The 14,466-nt window shown below is 43.2% G+C and overlaps 1 protein-coding gene across 2 annotated transcripts in view; it reads left to right on the plus strand.

Annotated features, from left to right (window-relative positions):
• The first annotated feature begins 5,037 nt into the window (after positions 1 to 5,037).
• The window catches only part of FUT9 (fucosyltransferase 9), a 104,920-nt gene continuing 95,491 nt past the window's right edge, over positions 5,038 to 14,466 (plus strand). Inside the window, exon 1 of one of the 2 annotated variants that reach the window (XM_049817663.1) lies at positions 5,038 to 5,128. The gene's annotated coding sequence lies outside the window, so the exon portion shown is untranslated. Of the gene's footprint in view, positions 5,129 to 6,450; positions 6,488 to 14,466 lie in introns of those variants that run through there. The other variant, XM_049817662.1, reaches the window with a different exon arrangement.

Raw genomic sequence — 14,466 nt, forward strand, 5'->3', positions numbered from 1 at the left:
AAAAAGGGTTACTATGGAGTTTAATGCTTTGCTTGTCTCCATTAGTTCGATCTCATCTATACAGAACCATGTTTCAAATAGAAAACCTGTTCATTTTTCTAACGGTAGGCTCTGCCCAACCAGACTGGGCTCTAACATGAGAAGGGTGTATTTCTATTCCCCTCAGTGTTAGCAGTAAAAATTGCCGGACAAGCTGGACCTCAGATATTTTCTTCCAGTAATGCACTCAATAACATTTGCAATATTCTTCCATCTGTATGTCATGGTTTAACCCCAGCCAGCAACTAAGCACCACGCAGCCGCTCACTCACTCCCCCCCCCCCACCCAGTGGGATGAGGGAGAAAATCAGGAAAAGTAAAACTCGTGGGTTGAGATAAGAACAGTTTAATAGAACAGAAAGGAAGAAACTAACAATGATAATAATAACAATAATACAATGACAATAATAATAATAAAATAAATGAAATAGACAAAACAAGTGATGCACAATGTAATTGCTCACCACTCGCCAACTGATCGCCAGTTAGTTCCCAAGCAGCGATCCACCTCACAGGCCAATTCCCCCCAGTTTATATACTGGGCATGACGTCCCATGGTATGGAATACCTCGTTGGCCACTTCGGACCAGCTGTCCTGGCTGTGTCCTTTCCCAACTCTTTGTGCCCCTCCAGCCTTCTGCTGGCTGGGTATGAGCAGCTGAAACATCCTTGACTTAATCTAAACACTACTGAGCAACAACTGAAAACATCAGTGTGTTATCAACATTCTTCTCATACTGAACCCAAAACATAGCACTGTACCAGCTACTAGAAAGACAATTAACTCTATCCCAGCCAAAACCAGGGCACTGTATCAATTAATCACTGAAATTAAGCTATGCCTACATTGTAGAACTCTGCTGGCATAGCTTTGTGAGCCACTGATACGAAAATGTCTTCCAGAAGCTCCTGTTATAAGCCCATTTGCATTTAAAGAAAAAAAAAAACAAAAACCAACACAAAACCCCCAGAGCTTTTAGCTGTTTAGCTTGTTTAACTCAGAGGTAATCAGATAAAGTATGCAATATATAGCTTTCACAAGATAAGCTGCATCCTTACTAGGAAAGAGTTGCCACTACGGTACACTACTGTAGGAATACCTTTAAATCATTCCTAGTGAAGACATGGCCCTTAGTGAACAGTTCTGTTGATGATACACAGAATAGACTAGAGTTTGTAGCATAGCTATATTACTTGGTAGCACTAGCTAACGTTCAAAGAAATTGGTACATTCTTTGTTTCCCAAATCACTAGATTTAATATTGAATTATTAAAGAAACAAATCTGTTGATGTGTTTATGCTCCTTTTCTCCTGCATTAAGCTTCATTTTAGTACACCACTGCTGGAATATATATATGAAGTATCAACAATATAATACAGGTGCACAAGATAGCAGTCAAGGCAGGAGAAATCCATAATTAGATTTTTCTCAGTACATCCATCTTCATTTATGCAAGAGGCCAAAGTCATTATTATTTACTCAAGAATCTCCTTCAAGGGTAGAACTGTAAAGATTTACTGCATATTATGAGAATCTGTAAGTATATTGAAGTTCCCTAGTTCAATTATTTGTCCCTTTTACATTTGATTAAAATAGGAAGAAAGTTATACCAGTGCCTATATGTTTGGTTTCTGATGATATCTTCCCTCTCCTAAATTGTTGCAGTAATGGAAAAGGGGTAACTGCATTTCATTTCATCTCTCACATTTTTTTTACTTTTTTCACCAGCTGATATAAGCTTACCTGTAAAGTTCTTTCTGTTTAGTGTGAGAAGACGATCAAATTTGTTAAAAAATTCATGATAGAAAGTCTTAACTAGAGAAGTTGTAGTTTTCACAGCCATCCTTTTTGGTCAGTGGAGATTGAGGCTTAGATGCAGCAAACCATGTCTCTCTGTAGGTAGTGGTACCCCAGACCAGCTTGGATACATGAGTGAAGTCCTCGCTTTATCGTGTCCTGCTACAGCAAAACATTTTTTCAGGATCATCCTATGACCCATAGTGCAAAGGTGTTTAATTTTAAATTTTGAATCTGATTGTCCTGTATAATGTGAAACCGCTGTTCAGCAAAGAGCGTTACTCAATAAAAATGGCATTATACACACACACACGCGTGCGCAAAAAAAACCCAAACCGAAACCACTCCAGTTTACCATAGACTACTTAATCTCATTTAATCTTTGTTTTTCCTTAATAAAACATATGGAGCAAACAAAATATTCTGTGATAAACCCCACTAGCTACATTTCCACTTAGAAGATATTTTAATAAGTGATTTATTTTATTTTATCTGAAATAAAGGCATTAGCAAATGCTATAAATGTGCCTAAGAATGGAGGCTTAAACCACTCAGTTATCAGAGTTAAATGTGCTCAACCTGCTGTAAAATAAAAACTGAGAACATACAGTTCTTTCTCAGATGCAAGTATTAGTAATATTTTGTGTTATTTTTTTATCTTAATCATATCCAAAGCCTCAGCCTGGATTCAGCTCTTACTATACAACACGGCTCCTGTCCAGATCTAGGATCCTAATCCTCATCCCACAACCCTGCAAACTGCAATGGGCCACTGCGCTCATCAAGGTCATTAAGGCTGATTGCACAGCACCAGGTACAGGCATTAGTCAACCCAGCTGTAGAATCAGGGCCAAGTTTAAGGCAAGCCGTAACTAATGAACGTCAAAAACAGTAGGCCAAAGGATGATGGATTTTTAAACGATGCAGTTAACCCCCAAGCCAACAATCAATTACAAATAGGAAAATGCACACAGGGCTCCCACCAGCACGGGTTCTGGGTCCTCCAAAACGATTGTGGTTGAAAAGAGAAGCCCTGCTCCTGCAGACACTGGTGGGACTAACTTTATGGAAACAACTTTAATGGAAAAGCAGGTATTTCAGTACTGCGTCTAAGTTTTTAGTAAGTTCTTAAATGTTCTTACTTTAAAAACATTCCTAGCATAAATGTTCAGATCATGTTCGGTAAAAAAATAAATCCTCGTCGTTTTTTACATGATTTTGATAAATATCTACTTTGGGGGTTGGGGAGCTGGTTGGGGAGGGGATTGATTCATTTTGGTGTATTTTTTTCTGTTATTTATTATTTTTTGTAATTTTGTTCTATTTATTTTGACCTTTACTATATCCTCTGTAAAAAAAAATCACTCTCTATTTTTTTACTTTTAAAACATCTATTAATATCCACATCTTTTCCATTATGTGAATGAAACCTCCTACCAAACTGTGCTCTCAGAAAATATTTTGGCAGCTTCAGAAAACAACGTGAGTGTATTTCCAGTCTAAGGTGGCAAGCTCAGCAGCCAGCTTTTGCCAAGGCAATTTTTGTAGCAATGGTATAACCACAAAGGCTTACGTTTCCTCTCCAATGAGAAAAAAAATGTTTAGTGCTCTCACACAAAGGTTTTATAGGAGAGGTGCAGCCTCAGAATAAACCAGTTCACTACAGTGACTCTGAAGCATAAGGGTTAATGTTTGTATTCTTCATAAACAAAATGCTGCTATAATTTAAAAACAGAAAATCTTGATAAATCCTTGTACATAAACAAAAATCCCTGTACGTATACATAAAGAGCATGCAAGAATCTGAAGCGAGCCCTGTAATTTCCTGAAGAACTGACAAATTTCCAACAAAATAATTTTGGTGAAAAAAAAATTCTGTGGGCATATATGTGCTTGCTTTGATGCAGACTAAATTTGTAGTCAAGGCTAGGAGAGAGCTAAAGTCATTCATCTGAGAACAGGCAGGACCTCAGCAGTTCATTTCCTATTCTGAATCTCAGAGAAAAAAATGTTAACACTCAGGCTCCCATTTCTCAGGAATCATTCCACCTACCAGGCTACTATTATGCTGGGCTCAGTTGTCCCTGCTGGAGCCGTTCATCAGCAACTACAGAGCAAGAGAGGAACAAAAAAAAATTAACTGTATTAAAAACTGTGTTAAATATATTAAACCCCTGTATTAACTATGTTACAAAATGTAAGCCAATCTCTGTGCCACTCATGCTAGTTAAGTTCTTGCTCAAAGATGTCATTATCTATGCAGAGCCCAAATTTTTCCCACTGCCCACTTTCCCTTCCCTGACTTCTTCCATCTCTCTTAATAGCCTAGAGCCCTTGCTGGAGAAGGCAGAAGAAGCGCACGCGCGCGCGCGCGCACACACACGCGCGCACACACAAACCAAGTGCAGGGGAAATAACAGGAATCTGCGAGTTAAAGGCGTGCTCAGATATAATCCCAGGACTGAGACCAGAGAAGAGAAAAACACTGAAAGATTAATTTGTTGAGAATTGCCTTGCAAGCAGCAATGCCTCAGAAAGAAACAGCGAGTCCTGCTTCTCCTGGCTTTACAGATGCCCAAAGTTGGCATCTAATAATTTTACAGCGTCCCCTCTTTCCCTCCCGCTGCCTCCTGTATTTGGTGGCTTGGCTGAGCCTACAGAGACCGGGGGACATCCTCTAGCCAGGGGCTGTAAGCCTGCCTTCTAGCACGTATTTTTGCCAATAGCTGCAGGGGAGCAGAAAGAGGTCCCTGACCTTCTCTCAACCAGTTTATGACAAAGATGCACATCTGAGTAATTTTTCCTTTTCCCAGGGAGTTCTTACTAGTTCTTACTAGAATAGTGGCACTCAGAAACACCTTCACGCCAACGGTGAGCTCACAGTGGTTTGAACCAATTCCCACCACGGTTATAGAAATATTCATATCGTCTTTAGTGAACTTTGGGTCAGGCCTCTCTTTTGAAATAAACCTGTTGGAAGCCCAGACCAATTCTCTAAATGAGTGTAGCCCTTACAGCAGCAAATCAGCAGTTCGAAATGTGGAGCTGCGTGGAAATCCACCCAATCTCTCTCTTCCCTGGCTTCACAAGTAGGAGCTGTTGGTACCTGCACAGCTCTTGGTACAAGGCAGAGCATAGTAAGTTAATAATCCACAAGCCATTCAGAAGCGTCTAGGACAGAGACACTGACACCGGGGAGTCATACGTCTGCTTCGAGCATCTAGGAAATTGTTTACTTGGAGGGCTGATGAGAAACGCGCAGATGAACCTCTGAAACGACTCCTTGGCAGGTAAGGCTGCTAATGTGCTCCGATGAATAGCGCTGTGGTCTCATCGTCGCTGGATCTCTCTCCTAAACGTACTCGCAGCAGTTTATCAACATTATATAATGTGGGGAGAGTTCAGAGCGAGGATAAAGAGTTGATAGCCAGCTTCTGGTGTGCTTGTTTATTTGACATACTTGATTTACAGGTCTCCTGCTTACACAATGCACTTTGAGCTGTTGTTTCTTTTATTTTTAATGTTAAAATAATTACTCTCGATCCTAAATAAACATCCGGGAAGTCCTTTAGGTTTCAGGAGCAGGCTTGAAAGATCGCTTTTAAGAACTACTCCAGCGTACGGCTTATTTCTCACGCAGTCAACGGTTATTGTACTCTATATGTTTTCCTCTTGTTTACCGCCTTTTTTTTTTTTTTTTTCCCTGCCACAGCACGGTTTGGTTTCCTCCTGCCGGGTGGGGGGAAAAAAAAAAAAAAAAAAAAAAGAACGAAAAAAAAAAGGGAAGAGCAGGACAGGCAAGCGCCGGCAGCGCTTTTCCCCTGGGGGTCGGGGCGTGGAAGCGGGGACGCGGGGCTGGGGACCTCCTGCCCTTCAGAGGAGCAGGTCGCCCTTCCCGGGGGGGAGCCGCGGGGACGCGCCGGCGGGGCAGCAGCGCGCCCGCGCCCACCGCCGCGGCCCCGGGTGGCGGGGGGCGGGGGGGCTCCGGGGCCACCCTGCGGCGGGGGGCCGGGACACGGGGACCGCGTCTCCGCGGCCGGGAGAGCGGAGGGACGGAGGAACGGAGGGATGGATGAGGGCTGGAGGGATCGCGGCTGGAGGGCTGGAGGGGCGAGGGACGGACGGAGGGAAAGATGGAGGGGCGGGAGGACGCGGGACGGAGGGATGGAGGGCGAAGGGGTGGAAGGAGGAGAAAATGGGGGCTGAGCCGCGGAGGGATGAAGAAGGGCCGAGGGACGGCGGGCTGCGGAAGCGAGCGCCCGCGCTTCCCCGCCGCTCCCCCTCCGCTGCGCGCCTCCGCGCCGCTCCCCGTGCGTGCGTGTGTGTGTGTGTGTGTGTGTGCGTGTCCCCCGTGGCCGTGTCCCCCCCTCCCCGCCCCGCGCCGCCGCTGCGCGTGCCCGCGCCCGGGGCTGACTCTCCCTCGCATCCTCCTCCTCCTCCTCCTCCTCCTCCTCCGGCGGCGGCGGCGGCGGCGGCGGCGGCGGCAGCGCCGGGGATGGGCAGCGAGAGCGCGCCCAGGAGCAGCCCGGGCCCCGCCGCTCCCCCCTGCTCCCGCGCCCGCTGCTGCTCCTGCCCCGCCGCCCCCCTCGCCCCGGGGGCAGCGCCGCCGCCGCCGCCGCCGCGCTACCCGCAGCCCCCGCCTCGGACGGGTGAGTCACCGGGCCCCGCTCCCCCCACCCCCCCCCACCCCCCCCACCCCCAAAAAAGCACCTGCCGTGCATTCCGCCCCCCCACCCCCACCCCCCGCTTCCTTCCCCCGCGCCTCCCATCCCGGAGCGGCCCCGGGGATGAGCGGGGGGGGGGGGGGGGGCTGGGCTTCGCGGGGGGGAGGCACCGCGCTCCCGCCTGGCCCCGACCCCGGGGGAACGGAGGGTCCCGGCCCGGGCTTGCGCCCTCCCCGCGGGGGCGGAAGGTCCGCGGGGCAGCAGGGGTGTCCCCGTGGCTCCGCGGGGGAAGAGGGGCTGCCGCCCTGCTGCCCCTCCCGGGCACTGCCGCTGCCCGTTCCCACGGGGGTCTCGCACACGCACAGACACCCCGGGGAGCCCCGGGGACGGGAGCCCCCCGACCCCCCCGTCCGCCGTCCGCAGCCCACCCCCACTTCCCCCCCACCCCGGGGAAGGGGCAGCACCTCAACTTTTGCAAGGGACCGAGTGAAGGTGGGGTGGACCCGGCTCAGCAGAGTTGGCTGCTTCCCCGAAGTCACCCCCCGGGAGGCGGGGGGAGGGTCCCGGGGGGGGGTGTGTGTGTGTGTATGTGGCCCCCCGGGGCCGCCGGGTGCGTTGGAGCGCGGCCCTTCCCGCGGGGAACGGGGGCGGCTTCGTGCAGGACTCAGCGCTGAAATGGACTTTCCTGACACTCTCCCCCTGCCCCCCAAATAAACGACTAAAGCGCGGCGGGGGGGGGGGGGGGGTACTTGCGGGGGGGGGGGGGAAGTCTGTGCTTATTTGGCTTTCGCCGCCCCGAGCCGAGAGCGCAAACGATGGGATGCTGAGGCTGAGAAGCCTTTTCTGGTTTTTATGTGTCATGATGCACACGGCTGGTTGTAGGTAGTGTAGTAACTATCTGTATCCCAATAGTTCCCTGTCGAAGGGTTGTTATGGCAGCAGCGCTTCCTCCTTCTTTTATTTAGCATCTCTGGCTCAGAGTAATGTTAAAGACCTGGAAACTGCCTTTTTAAAAAAAAAAAAAAGAGCAACCTCTTGCCTCTTTGCCAAATAGCCAACAAGTACGAATATAAGATTCACACTAAAGCTTCACTCCCTTCTCCAGAAGCTGGTGCTGTGATAACACTTAAGACTGAAAGAGGCTGGAGGAAAACGTCATTTTTTTTTCTCCACAATTCCTGCTTTTTGTTAAATTTTGTTGGAGCTTTTGCTTGGTTTTGCGTTGGTTTTTTTCCTGCGTTTCACTCATACTTTTTCGTAGTATTCTTTCTCACTTACAGAGAGAGGACTTCTTAGTCCTGCTTCACACTGGGTAAAGGGATTCAAGTGGTTCTACATACAAGTAGCGCACAACATTTGTGGGAAGGGAAAGCTTGTAATTCTGTAGATTAAGCTTTTCTGTACAATTTACAGGATGATGACTTTTCTCTTGCAATACAGAGAGGAATCTGTATGAGACTCATCAGAAAGGTTTCATCACATCTTAACTGCCACGGCGGGTGGCAATCTGAAACAAGAAAATTTAAAGGTTATTATGGAAATAACTTTCTCTGTCACCTGTAATGGTCAACCTGTTCTCAGTCAAACCACAAACAGTTGTAAGGGAAACACTCTGATTTTGATTTCAGCTTAGCAGTGCTTTTGCAAACAGTGTTTAAACCGTGAAGCCTTTGATGAGGACGGATGTTAAAAACACATGAACTTGGTAGAGGGCTATATTATATTGCAGTTTTTACTCTGCACTTGTATAGGTACAATTTGTGGTCTTCAACTGGAGTTTGCTTGAGTAGAGGCTGAGCAGTAAATGATAAGGGCAGGAGGGTTTTGTCCTGGAAGCTCCCGCGTTTTTATTTCCGACAGAATGTTTGCAGACTGACACTGCAGGATGCAATGTTATTGAATTGCGGTATCTTTTTCCAACTGTACATTTGGAAATAAGTTTGGCTTGTCAGTAGAAAAGCAACACAAGTGTGTAACTGTTTGTTTAAGAATAAAAAAATGCTGTCCCCGGATGATTCATGTGTTGAAACAGACTAGATTCAGGTTAAAAAGGTGAACTAAAATAATGTAAGTAAGTGATCCATAACTAATTTCCATTGCTTGTAATGAAAACAGGCACTCCTGTCATCTTCAAACTGGAAGAGAAAGATGTTGGAAGAGAGATGAAGAACAGCTAAATATATATTTTTAATGACAAACTAAACTCTTGAGTAAACCTCAGATATTTCTGAGGGAATACGAGCACATCTCTTGGTATAACTGTGGTCGTGAATCTGATCCCAGCTAAATCGGTATGAGGTTCTTCCCAGGCACTGCTGTGAGCAGAATCAAAGACATCTCTGCTAACCATTTTTGAGGAACCAGGATGCGAAAAGATCATTTGTATTTTTCCCCATTGCTGTACCTGGAAGGATTTATTTCATGTCTCCTATGGAATATTCTATGCTTTACCCTTCTGAGCTGTACTCAAGCCTATAGTTCTTACCTGCCCAGACAGCTCAGCTGAGATAATTCTTGTGAGAAAGAATAAAGTACGTATAGCTAGGGGCAGTTTTATTGGGACCAACTAGTTAAATAATAGTCATATTTACTGGAAAAGGGGTTTAATTTTGAATGACATTTTCATATCTGATACCACTAAAATTTCGTTTTAGGTGGTGGGAATAGCATGTTTCTTAAAATGGCATTATTTGTTTTATGGTTCTGATATGAAAGGACTAGCTGAATTTAATCAAGCTGGAGAGCAAATGTTTCCAACTTCAATGATTTAAAAATATCATTACTGATTTAAAAATAACCTTAAATTTTAATGAAGAAAAGACAAATTTGGTCACTCTGAACAGGGTTACAGCTGAAGTTATTTGATACAAATGAGCCAACAGATTGCACTTATTTAACACTAGACAGAGGTAAAATGCAACAAAAAAGAAAGCTGGCAGAACCTAGTCATCATAGGAAAATACACAGTATAAACCCTGAAAGACTATTGCAAAAATTACCTAAGAGGTTCCAACTTTAAGGGTCTGACTCCCTTGTAGGAGTCAAATGGAAAAAGCCCCGTTGACTTCAGTAAGCATTAATAGCTGGACCGTATCCTAAGAGAAGGGATGGGTAAAGTCAATTTAATTAAGTATCACAAGAATTCTGACAGATAGTTACTAAAACCAGATTGGAAATGTACGGGCTTTCTTTGGTTAGGAGGAAGTCCTGGCTCCACCGAAACTGAATTGGAGGCTTGCCATCGATTTCACTGGGGCTAAAATGTCACCCTGAGAATTATGTTTCAAGTGACTTTTGAAATACGTTGCATGTTATATTTAATCTGCTTTTAATTTGTGTGATATTCTATTAAAATGAGGTTACCTTTGCCAAGCTTGAGTTATTAATTAGTTATTAGCAATAATTTTCCCTTTCCTTTTACATTTTTTTAAATGTCAGTTTTTCAGAAATGGCAAGAAATACAAAATAGTCTTCCTGTAAGAGTGCACTCATAAGCTGAATAATTCAAAGCCTGTACTGTCATTGTGCAATCAAATTTTTAATATGATGCTGTCAAAGTCATAAGAAAAGAAAATCAAATGTGACATCATAGAAGACAATGTATATAGCTGACATGACATCCGAATGTTTTAATTTCCCCACTTAATATTTAGTGGTTAATGAAGACAGACTTTCCTTTCTCTCCTCTGAGGAAGCTCCCAATGCAACATATTAAATGTTCAGAAAAAATGATGAGTATATTTTCTTAAAAAGAGATACACCTTTGTGAAGAAAAGTCCCTGACGTAAAGGAAATGAAATCATAAAGGAGACAATTTAAAGCCTTCACTGGGAAACATAAAACTGAGATAATTTGCAGATAATGAGAAAAAGTATTGTCAGATAGGTTTTCTAGAATATGGTCGGTATGATCTTGACAAAGGGCAATTTATTAACTGTTCCTAACTAGGTATGTACTTCTGTGTAATAAAAGAAACTAATGCACTTTCCCCCGTCATTTCTGTGGTGTCTTTCTGTTGGTTTTTTCCTCCTAAATTAAGTATATTTAACGCTAATGAAAAGTACCAGATTGGCAGAAATGGAAAGCGAAACTCAGTTTTCACCCAGCATTTGTAGGGCACAGCAAGCAGCAGTGCCGTGCCGTGAGCCCACGCTGAGCTGCCCTTGCAGCCCGGCTTGGCTGGGTACCCGACAAAGAAAATGTTTGCCCACCAAGACCTTCCAGGTGACTAAGGACTTCTCTGCTCCAAGTGGGCAGCGTACTGAGGAAATTTGCCTGGAAGGAGATTTTATTTGTTAGCCCGGGCCTCTGCCATGCTCAGAGAAACCAGCCCCGGTTGTGGCTCTGCGGGGACCTGGCCAGATCCTGCGAGGAGCTCGGGGTTCTCAGCGCTGGTGCTGTTGAAAGCGCCGAGTGCGTTTTCAAGATCCTCTAAGAAATGGAGTGAAATAACCAGTTCATTTCATACAGGCCACAAACCAGCTTTCAAATGGCAATGATTTTCCGTCACTACTGCATGTTGGTTGTATTTGAATCAGTGAACTAGAGGTGAAAGGCTCCAAAAAACGTGATTACCAGTCCCCTGAGACATTTAGTCCTTCAAGGATATCTTACTGGAAATACATGTTTGTATTTCACAGAGTGGAGCAGAGTGAAATGAATTAATAACACACAAATATTCTTCTTTTGTTTTAAAAAGAACTTTCACGCTTTTTTTTTTTTTTTTTTTTTTTTATAATTTTTAATTTTGTAGAGAGAGACCGTTAATTCCATGTCGTCATATATTTGGTTCTGGAATACACATATAATCCATAAGCAAACAGCCTCATACTTGTTCATATTTCATTACACCTAATGCTACATTTTTGATCTGACAGTAGGCAATAATATAACCATGTACTCCTATACCTGGCTAAATTAAAACATTCCAATACTAATGTTTGGGGCATTGTTTTTTTTCCTGCTAATGTCTGCCACTCAGCAGCAGAAAGTGTCAGAAAACAAATGAAATAAATAACTCATAAAAATCTACCATTTATCATGGATTTTTATGTATAAGGGCTTATTTTGTATAAATTAAGCCTACTACTCCTTTGGGGGAAAAAAAAAAAAATCAACTTAAAACTATTGTAATTGTTTTATACTACAACCTAAACCTACTAGGTAAGGAAAGCCACTGAACTAAGGGAAGCTGCCAGTTGAACACTGAAAATGAATATTTATGTGATAATCCAGCTGTTCAAAGGTCTCTTGTCTTTTCTGCAGATGTCTTCTTCCTTTTAGTTTATCCAGGACAGCAACTGCAGGAGTTTCAAACTGAGAAAGTGTGTCAGAACTGAAACCGCAGGAAAGCCTGTTTTCCCATTCCAGTGTTAGAATGGAGGTGGGAGGCAGATATCTATAAGGTCTAAAGTTCAAAGGACATGATGACATAAAAGTTACATTTCCTTCAAAATTATTTTTTTCACTTCAGAAATGAGTGTGGATTTTTTTAAATATGGAATGTGCATTTTAGATTTTGTATTTATCTAGCACCTTTATTGTTGTTTTATTTACCTAATAAAACAATCCTAGAAAATATTTTCTGCACTTTAGATAGCAACCTCCATCCCAAAGCATCTTGGTAACATTAAAACATTAATCATCATTTATCATATTAAAATGGCCAAATTAAAAATCTGAACAAATGATGGACGTAGGCTTCTTTGTGATTAGCAAAAAAAAAAAGGTATCAAATTTTGTATAATCCTTATATTTGACTGTTGATTAGTGTGCTTTAATGGTTAAGAGTGAGAGATGCTTAAATATTCTTTAAGAAAATCACTAAAAAGCATAAATCTAGTCCAAAATTAAATAGAGTCATATAATACATGGTGTCTTTCTTACTGATTTGAACTACTATTCAAGTTGGAGTTTTCAACTACTTTGAATGAAAACTGCCTGTATTTATGATAATCAGTAAGCATCTTGTTTACATTTTTGTCTTTACGTTTCCCCACAGTTCCTCCTGCAGCTTTTTTTTTCACCCTTTTTTTTCACCCCAGATGAAGACACTGGGTAGGAGTTCAAAATATTTTAAAATAGCTTCTAAATAATTAAAAAGCATTAACTCCCTGTATATTCAAAGACTTTCTTCAGATGAGTCACCACATCTTAGGAAGTCAGGTACCAACAGCAGTACCCACAGCAGATTACTAACCAAGGACAGATGGATGCAGGTGGCAAGTAGACCATGCCAGGCACCACGGGGTGAAGCAGCCTCATAAAGCAACAAAACCAGTTTTTTCTACTTACCAGGGTGCCATTTCAGAGGTTTTTGAAATTAAAAATGTCTCCTTTTGAAATGAAAGACACAAATTGAGAAGTCCTCAAAAAACAAATTTTCTTCCCCAAATTGTTTTGGATAGACTGAAATGAAACAGAAACAGTCGTTTGGGTTTGTGGTTTTTTGTTGTTTTTTTTTTTGAGGTTTTTCTTTCAAACCAAGACTTCAGCAAAATTAGTTCAATTTCATGGAGCATTGTGATTTCAGTGGAACTGCATATTCCAACAGAAAAGGATTTCAGTGACGTTTCTTCAGCGGCTTAAACTAGAGAAGAAGACAGACCTTCCTTAAAATTAAGGTTATGCTGAATGAAGGCATTAATCCTGAAAGAGTTTGTGTAGATGCAGAGCTTTATGAATGTGCGTATTCCAACAAAGTGGTTGATTGTGTACGTCAGGTTACTCATGTGATAAGTACTCTGAGTTATGGGAACTGAGTCCTTGCTATTCTTTGGCAAAGCAGTGGAAGTCTTGTCTTTGAGGGAGAGGGTAGAACTGATGGCAGAACTTGATTTGGAATTCTCCATCAAACTTATTTTTCAGTAGAATTAATTCATGCTTTGAAATTAGAAGTGGCATTAGTATGGGTCAATAACAGAAGATCCCTAATTTATTTTGCAAAATGGAAAATCATAAACTTTTGAAAGTAAGAATTTGAAATGTGAAATATTTTATGGTCACTACTGCTGAATACTGCATTTAAATGGAATGGGGGGATGTCCAACTACACTTAGAAAGCAATCAAGTTATTATTATTGCCTGTATTGTTATGTTTGGAATAAAATTTATCAGCTAAACAGCCAAGGCTATCAACCTAGGCTATACCAATTTTACGATTTATTTAAGCTGGCAATACAAGATTTTCACAAACTAACTGCTTAAGACTATTATTCGGCAGTTCTAAATACCCATGGTTTAAAGGCCAATGTTTAAGTATAACGAAGTAAGCTTTCTCTGACACAAACGCTAATTAGTTTCTTGCAACTACCAGACTTAAAAAAGAGGTTTTAAGCAGCACTGTTCAGCTGAATGGAGAAAGAAAATGCAATAATACCCAACAAATGCCATTTTGGAGCATAACAAACGTGCTAATTCTAGAACTTGCAATAATTAGGAGAATTTTAAGCGAGAATGCTTGCCCCAAACAACACTTCTCTCAACCGGCTACGCTGAGAGACAGCTGATGTCCTACGTTAAGTATTAGCACTGATACTAGAGTTCCAAGGGAGGTGCTCGGGGGGGGGGAAGCAAACTTCGTTTCCCGGAGGGTCTCCGTGCCTCCCCTACAGCTCCTTACCGGCCACCCTTGCTGCGCAGCGTGCATGGGGAGCGAAGGAACGACCGGCTCCCCCCCCAGCAGAGCTTCCTGGGGGACACAGCCAAAATTCCCCACTGCTTGGCCTCGCCGAGCCTGGATGCTCTGTACATGCCTTCCTGACCTGCTGGACCTCCAGCACTGGCCCCCACGCCCGCTTGCAGCAAGCTGATACCATCTGAGAGTCTAACTAAAGAGTATTTAAGGAGAAAGCAATGACAAGATCTCAAAATAACATTTAAAATATTTTGCTAGCTAGAATGCACATAGCTAGGTAAAGTGTGTTTCCTTAAGGCCCCACTGAGATGAAGAGCCTTCTTTCCAC

The sequence above is a fragment of the Accipiter gentilis genome, chromosome 15 (assembly GCF_929443795.1).
Source record: "Accipiter gentilis chromosome 15, bAccGen1.1, whole genome shotgun sequence".
Taxonomy (NCBI): domain Eukaryota; kingdom Metazoa; phylum Chordata; class Aves; order Accipitriformes; family Accipitridae; genus Astur; species Astur gentilis.